The sequence below is a fragment of the Erithacus rubecula genome (genome assembly GCF_903797595.1).
Source record: "Erithacus rubecula genome assembly, chromosome: 2".
NCBI classification, from domain to species: Eukaryota; Metazoa; Chordata; class Aves; order Passeriformes; family Muscicapidae; genus Erithacus; species Erithacus rubecula.
The window spans coordinates 101,994,796-102,002,993 of NC_136685.1; the positions used below are offsets into that span (position 1 = coordinate 101,994,796).

The 8,198-nt window shown below is 48.2% G+C and overlaps 1 protein-coding gene across 2 annotated transcripts in view; it reads right to left on the reverse strand.

Annotated features, from left to right (window-relative positions):
- TTBK1 (tau tubulin kinase 1) overlaps nucleotides 1–7,462 on the reverse strand; it is a 107,004-nt gene extending 99,542 nt beyond the window's left edge. The window contains exon 1 of one of the 2 annotated variants that reach the window (XM_079328319.1): nucleotides 7,143–7,462. The gene's annotated coding sequence lies outside the window, so the exon portion shown is untranslated. Of the gene's footprint in view, nucleotides 1–6,731; nucleotides 6,841–7,142 lie in introns of those variants that run through there. The other variant, XM_079328318.1, reaches the window with a different exon arrangement.
- Between the last annotated feature and the right edge of the window lie 736 nt (nucleotides 7,463–8,198).

Genomic DNA, 8,198 nt, shown 5'->3' on the forward strand with positions numbered 1-8,198 from the left:
CCACAGACAGAACAATTACTGGTTCAAATCCAGCCTGGGATGTTTGGAAGGGGAAAAATGTATATATTCTCATCCCAATCAGAAACACAGGCAGCAAGGTTAAAGAAAATGTGTTTTGCAAAAGAAGCAACAAGCACACCAAAAATACCAGCTCTTGAGCTGCCATCACACTTGAAAAGAGGCTGCGGAACCTATGCAACCACAGAGCTCTGAGTCCTGGAAATCAAATGGCTCCTGTTATTTCCCCCAGATAACTGTCACAAGAGTGACAAACTACTTTATTACCTGCCCTTTGCATTTCCACCTTCTACATTTTCTTTTATGTCCTGTTGGCTCAAAGGGCAAAGTCCCATAAGCCTCATCTCTGCTTGAGAAGTAACCACTCCTTATTCCTTCATAGGAATGGGGAACAGCAGAATGAAAATGTGCATCTTCAACAAAATGCTTCTTAATACAACCAAACTCACACTTAGACATCTATGAATAAGCCGTAGAGGTCATGAACACACATACAGAGCAGAGCACTGCTACAGAGAGAAGCACAAAAAAAAGGGAGGCAATTCTGTCGTTGCCTACTGGTAAGAGACAGTAGAGTCCAGTAATCCATGCCTCATGACTACTAAAAATCCCGGATCAGAAAAAAAGGCTGGAAGGTGCCTTCCACCTGAAAACTAAACTCTGTAAAATGCATGGAACTTAGCCCGAAGAAACCCCAAAAAACAAAGGAATGTAGTGGAGAAGTACCTCCCTATTATGAAAATTTAAGAAACTAAAGTCCTCTGACATTCTAGTTCACCTTCTGCTAGAAGCTGAAGCCTGAAAACTGCAAATTAGTTTTTCATGGGTATTTTCCTGAAACAAGAAAGATGGTGGATTCTCTTTTTAGACCAAGGTTGGGCACCTCTAAAAAGGCATGCTTCAGCTACTGCCATTCTTACTTAAAGAGAAAACAAAAACAACAACCCCCCCCCCCCAACAAACAAAACCCAACAAATCAACAACAGAAAAAAAGAAAAAAAAAAACCCTAAAAAAACCCAACAAAAAAAACTAACCAAAAAACCCACCCTAAACCCAAAAAACCCAACACTCACCTAAAAATTACATTTTGAGTGTTTAGACACTAATGAATGAAAGGTGAGAATTAATGGGAGCATTGTTCCACCCTATTATATACATTGTCCTAGAAGTCCTAAAGACCCCAATGCTAGATCCACAGCTTCAGCTTCCTAATTAGTCAGTCTAAAAATCTGCCCGAAATGAAGAGAAACAGTTCCCCTCTCTCCTCTCAGCTCTGAACTCATGCATGTAGGATTCCATTGTGGGCCAGTGACCTGTACTAGCAGAAAAACTATTCCTCTTCCTAATAAATATGGACATGTCCTTGGCTTAGAGCTTCCTGAATTGGTTCACTGTAGGGTCAGTCAAATGCAAGTGGCAGCACAATGGAGGAGCAGTACCTCAGATCGATTTCAGCTTCAGTCAAGATGTGCTCTGTGTTTGTCTCCACAGCAGGAAGCTCTTGGCCTTCTGTGAGATCATAGGATTGTCCCTTTGCTTAAAAACACTGTAATTCTGCCTGAGGCCAATCTTTTTTTTTTTTCTTTTTTTCCCCAAGGAAAATAAAATCTAAAGAAACCAGTTAGTTTCAATAAATTACTTGCACAACTCCTAAACTAGTAAATTTTAGAAGTCTAATGCAGCTACATTCTGTTTAAATAATTCAAGACATAATTAGACCACAAAGTCTAAGCTTCCTAATACAATGCCACCACAAAGGTGACTTCTATTCTCTGGCTGAGGTACTACAGGAAGCAAACAAGCAACTTTCATGAAATGAGGGAAATGAGCCAGACAATTTATTAGAGTGTCCAGTCAAGAGAAGCACTGTGCTGATGCCTCCACAAAGGTGAAAGCTACACCATATCCTTGTTCCAGTGAGCAGAACACGTACCAAGAATTTAAGCTGCATCTCAAGAAGCTATAGACCAGTCAGGGGCAGGAGTGGCACAAGCAGGTGCTGGGAGGGAGTTTTTCACTAAGAATTACAAGTTCAGGGAAAAAATTGGCTGAATTTTAGAAGAAACATCACACATACACACAGAAAAAGAGAGAGAAAGAGCAGCTTCAGGATTATAAGGTATTTAAATGGAACTCAAAAAACCAAAGAGATGCAACAGGTTCCAGAGGTATGGTAGGGAACAAGGGTGAATGGATTGAAGGGAGAACACAGAGCTACCCAGGCACATTCTCCAGTGCTCCATGAAAAAGGCACACAGAAAAAGGCCAAGTCACTCCAGGGGAGAAAGATTACTACATACTACAAAACAGACTCACAGGAGATAAAGAAATAATTTTGTATCAAGGCTAAATGGAAAAAATGTAGTAGTAAAGCCATCCCATCAGACCAGAATAAAGCAGCAGCAGTGATTTGCCATGTGAGAACAGATGGCCTGTGCCTTTAGGAAACAGGAGACAATGGGGAACTTCAATTTCCTCATGCAGATTATGATATATTATCAATTTTAAATTTTAAATATAACTTACAAATAATTCCACTTTGTTAAAAAGAAAGGTATCAGAAAAAAAAAAAAAAAAAAAAAAAAAAAAAAAAGAAAATGCTTTGGCCAGTGCAACCCCTACTTCATTTTAATTCTGACTTGCTGTGCCAACTGAAGATTTTTAGAATAGAAGATATGTGCAAAAAAAGAAAACAGTACAAATTATTCCAAGTGATGATCCTTTTTCCTGATGATGTAGAAGAGATGAAGTAAATTATTATGGATAAAATCTACATATTTTCTCCCCATATGTGACCAGAGGTCACCCAGCCAAATGCTAAATGATGTACAGATAAGAAATAGAAAGACTGAAGGAAAGATCAGAAAGAAGATGCCAAGGATTTTTAGCTGCTGCTTATTCTGAAGAGCTCTGCAGAGGATCTGGAAAATCAGTCTTCCACAACAGACATGTTTAGAAAACTGAAGATTAATAATTAAACTAAGTGGAGGCAGAAGGGAGAAGCCCTGATTTCTAGATCTATTAGGATAGGCAAGGTGTTTTTAGGAAGACTCAACAAGCACATAGATGTGTGGTATCAGGCCAAAGGACTTGGAAAAATAGGATGTTCTAGAATAAAACTAAAGTTTCTCTAAAACCAGTAACTGGCTAAAAGAGAGGAAAACACATAGGAATGCAGAACTAGGCTTCACAACAGAGTACTCTTATCACACAGGTCACACTTCGTGTATGTGGAAAATTACTCAGGCCAACAAATAAAAAGGCTGAAAAGCTGCATCCTGCACCACCATGGTAATAAGCACAGTGTGCTCATCTTCTTAGCCTTTTCTTGAGCATCATCTCTTGGTCACTGGCAGAGAAAGAACCGGAGCAATCCAGAAGTTTGGCCTGAGAAGCTGAGTTTATGATCCTGTAATCAAAACCTTTTCACCAGACATCAATGTGTCCCTTTCTGCTTCCCTGTCTGACTGGAAGGCCACCAAAACTTTGTACCCAGGCAGCTCCAGGGCTGACACTGGACCTGACAACAACAACAACCTGCTGCACAGACAGTGAGGAATCCACTTCCACCTGCCACGGCTGATACCAGATCTCTTTCTGAAGGCTGAGATGCCTCATTTCTCATAAGAGGAAATCTGTTCCCACAGGCATTTTCTGCTCTCCATTGCACCTATCTGGCTGGAGTCCAGGATCCAGTTTGTTCTTTTCATATTCCTCACCAAATTAAAGATGATAAAGCTTGAAATCAAAAGGAAAGAGTTTCCAAACACATCTTTTTTTATTACCTCGACAGTCCATCACATCTTCCTTCTCAACAACAACAAAAAAGATCCTTGTGTGTGATCCCATGTGTGCAGCTCTTGAGTAGTGAAGACCCAACAGAAAACAGTGAGGGACTGGGTAAGACCAAAAGGAACCAAGGGATTGTGAATCTCATGAAAAAACCTATTGTGTAGACCCATCAAGTCTAATATATTGATGTATCCACCAGTCTCCAAAAAACCAGGTAAGTTCATGTGAAAAAACACTTGATTCATTAACATCCAAGACACACTGCTATTGTTAGTTATTTTCCATGTTTTTGGGGATACTTGCTGGGGCTCTTAACAGTGTGATCCATAGGCACTGGGCACTATTGTGGAGAAGACCATGGATTGGCCTGACCAGCAAGAATTGCCACTGAATTCCCTCAGTTTATAGCTGGGGAAATTCTCACGGGCAAGGGAGTCTCAATTTTCAGATGCACCATATGAAAGTCACATTGTTTTCCTCACCTCTCATTCCTAAAGCTTCAATATATACCCAACAGATTCTCTCACTCTTTCTCTGGACTAGGGAGGCCTTCCTTATTCCTCCCTCTCAAAGCAATCTTAACATTTATTCCACCAGGACTGTGTCCCACAATGACATTTAAGGGGCTTTAATGATGTTTCAGAGGAATACCCACTTGTTATCTTTGATGAAAGAAGGGCAGGGAAGCACAGGTTGTGTCCACTCTGTATCTTGCTCAGTAAACTAGCAGAGCTAAAAGGTTTTTTTCGCAAATGCTTCCACAATCACTCCAGCAAATATTTGGCTGTGCCTTGCAATACTCAAAGTAGAAGATACCAACGAAGCTCACACATCCTTAAAAATGAAAAAAGTTTACAAATTCCTTGAAGATTTTATAAACACTTATTCCTCTACAAAGACCTATTTTCTGTCCTTTCTGTTTTCAAAGTGAATCAATGTTACAGCAAGGTCACTGTGGAGTTATGGCAAACAAATCTAACCTAGGAGCTTCCCAGGATGAGGAACCACTCCTGAAGTATTTTTCTGGACCATGAACATTGATACATATATATATAAGACTAAGGCAAAAAAATAAAAGGATACAATTGAAGAGGTGAGCCCACAGCAAGATCCATGTGGGAGGAGTGTGCTACCTGATGAACCATAAAGTGATGCGTCAATTTTTTAATAAGAGAGCAAGAAATAGCATGGAGGGATTCCCACACTGAGGTTATAGAAGAAAGAGGGATTTGTCTCCTCCTGGATGATCTATTTGATCATTCCTGCTTTGAAAAACAAGTGCCAGCTGCGTCCATTGGAGGAGAGCTCCAGGTGCCTGTTGTAGCACAGAGATAGACTCACCTTCACCAACACACACTGGAGATGAAGAGGGAAGGAAATCCATACATGGGCCATGAGCACTACTTCACTAGCACCAGTGCTGGAGGCTTATGGAATAGATTTTTTAGCACTCCTTTCTGGAAGACCAAGAGCATTGCTGGGGATCTGACTTTTCCCTGGAGGGTAACTGTTTTATTTAGCCAGAGAAGAGGAACTTAGCCTATTCCTGAAGGAATGAGATTATCACAAAGCATGCAAAAGCAGTGAATACTACATACACCATTCATAAGCACCGCATCTCAAAAGTTTCTGATTCCACCTATATCACCATGAGGATGCTCCTTAAGAGCTGGATGATCGCTAGCACATAAAGGAAAAAAGGCAGAACATTAACACACACCTTTCCTACTATTCCCCTCTTTATCCTCTCAAAAGAAGGGAGCACACTGAAATGTGGTGACAAACTGACACTCCTGAGTGAGACCTGATGTTCTTTAGTCACAGCACCTGTACAGTCACAGCACCTACGAGCTGAGGGAGCATTAGCACACCCCGTAGCACAACACAACGCTAAATTCCACCCATAGAATAGTCCTCAGGCTGAAAATCTCTGTTGTTACTCCCTGAGAAATTTGTTGCGAAAAGGCAGCATTTTCAATCACACTACAAGAAATCCATGTGAAATGGTAGAATTAGGAAACCTTTCCTTCTATCAATCAAACAACCTTGCAAGTCTAAGAAAATTCAAAATAGATTTGATTTGAACTCTCAGAAGCATGTTACCAACAGGTATTGAAGTACCCACCTTCAAAACCCAGTGGGTCTTGAACTTGTCATGCTCTCAGAGTCACAGTGTCACTACAGTGCTTCGTACAGCGTCCTAGTTCCCTGTTAAATCCTAGATGCACCTCAAGGTCATGGTGCTCATCTCGAGAGTGCTCAGTGGGTCAGTCCCAGGTTACTGGATATCTCCTCTCCCGGAACGCAGGGAAAGCACCATCACTATGGACACATCTAGCAATGTTAGCTTGGGCACCACGAGCAGTACCGGCACCACAGCGGGAGACTGAGCCCCAAAGCTTCAGGAGACACGGCCACGCACAAAGGAGCACCATTTCCACCCCGCCAAAGGGGAGAAAGTCTCAGCCTGCTGCCTGAAACCCGAGCACCATGGAGTTATCCCAGTGTAACGCGATGGAAGCGCTCCCTCCCCAGAGACCTCTCCGGAGCGGGCAGAATGCCGTGCCCAGCCGCGGGCGGCACCTGACCTCCTGAGGCGGCCGACACCTTCCGCGGGTTTCGCTGGAGCCCGGCCCGGCGCAAGGCCCCGGCTGCCTTCGCACCTCTGCCCCCGCGCGGAACCGGCGGTCCCCGGTACTACCCGGGGGGGCCGCTCCCTCCGGCGGAGCCTTTCAGTGCTCAGGGCGCCCCCGCCCCTGCCGTGCACAGCGCAGCGAGGCCACGGCCCGCCCCTCACGGGGCAGCACCCTCAGGCATCGCCGCGACCCCCTGCCCTGGCAGCAGCGGCGCTGAGGGGCGGCCACCGCCCAGGCCCCTACCCCGCCTCGGCCCGCCCTGCCGTGCCCCGCCCTGCCCTCACCTCGGGCCGTCCCGCCTCCCCCCGCCGAGGAGGTGGCCGCGTCCGCCCCTGCACTGCAGCTGCCCGCACACCGCCCCCCCCCCACTCCCCACCGCCCCTCTCGGCAGTTGGTTCGCCCCACCCGGCCCACCTTCTCATTGGTGGCACCGGGCCGTCACTCCGCCGCTGGCTCGCCCACCCCCAATGGCACGCTGGGAACCCGAGTTCCGCGCGCGGAACTCTCTGCCTTCAGCTGGAGATGCCGGGTGGGGCGGCAAACTACATCTCCCGCAGTGCCTCGCGCGCAGCTCCAGCGCGGCCCGGCCCGGTGCGGTCCCCGGTCCCACATCTCACAGGCCGCCAGCAGGACGGTTCCTCCCTCCTTTCTCCGCCCGTGCCCGCCGCGGCCCGGCCCGGCCAGGCCCAGCTCACCTGGTCCCGCCGCCGCCGGCGCCTTCCGCTGCGGCTGGCGCAGGTAGCGCATGCCCCACGCCCTTCAGTGTGGCTCGTCGGGCGCGGTGCCGCCGGCCCGGGGCGCTGCGGCTGCGGCTGTGGCACGGGCCGGCCCCGAGCGCATTCTTCCCCTCGGAGCCGCGGCGGGCGGCGGGATTCGCCCACAATGCACCGCGCGCCGCACCGACAGCATCAGCCTGACATCACCCGCGGGCCGTCCCCACCCAGCCGGGCCCGCCCCGGGCCCGCCCCGCCTCCACCGTCCACCGGCACCTGGCACCGACTGGCGGCACATTCGGCTCCGCGAGCTGGGAAGCGCACTGGCGTGGGACTCGGCCTGGGACCGGGAACAGGACCGGCGCGGCGCTGCCCCGCCCTGGGACCGGGAACGGGACCGGCATCGGCAGTGCCAACGCGATCAGGCCTGTTGCTCGTCTCTGCGTTGGTGGCATCAGCGCTGGCATCGCCAGCATGGCCCTGGGCACTGCACTGCCCTGGGACTGGGTCCAGCGCTGGCAGTCTGCACAGGGCTGGGTGACTGCACTGTTGGGATCAAGGCCAGAGCCAGCACATCTGCCTAAGGCTGGAGTTTGCATTGCACAGGGACTAGCAGCTTCACCACTGTGGGCCTAGAACTGCTTTGTTGCTGTCAGTGGAGTTAGCCCCAACGGTGCTAGCCTGCAGCTTTTACTCCAGTCCTCTGGGGCCAGGGCCAACTAAGGACTGGTGCACTATGCTGCACTGCAAGTGGCAGCAATACCACAGGCTGGCCAGGAGACTACACTGGGACCAGGACCAGCACCACCAGCACTGGCCTGGACACTGGACTGCTAAGATCAGAACCATTCCCCATCCAGACAGGGACAGATCTTGCTCTGCCGGGGCTGGGAACAAGCCCAGCAGCTCACAGGTGGGTGCAGCACCCAAAAAAGGCTCAGACAATTGAACCTGTCCCTGCATGCAGCTGAGCAGTGTGCCTGTCCCTGGGCAGTTTCCCTGTTCTCCTACCCTGAGGGGCACAGCTATGACCCTACT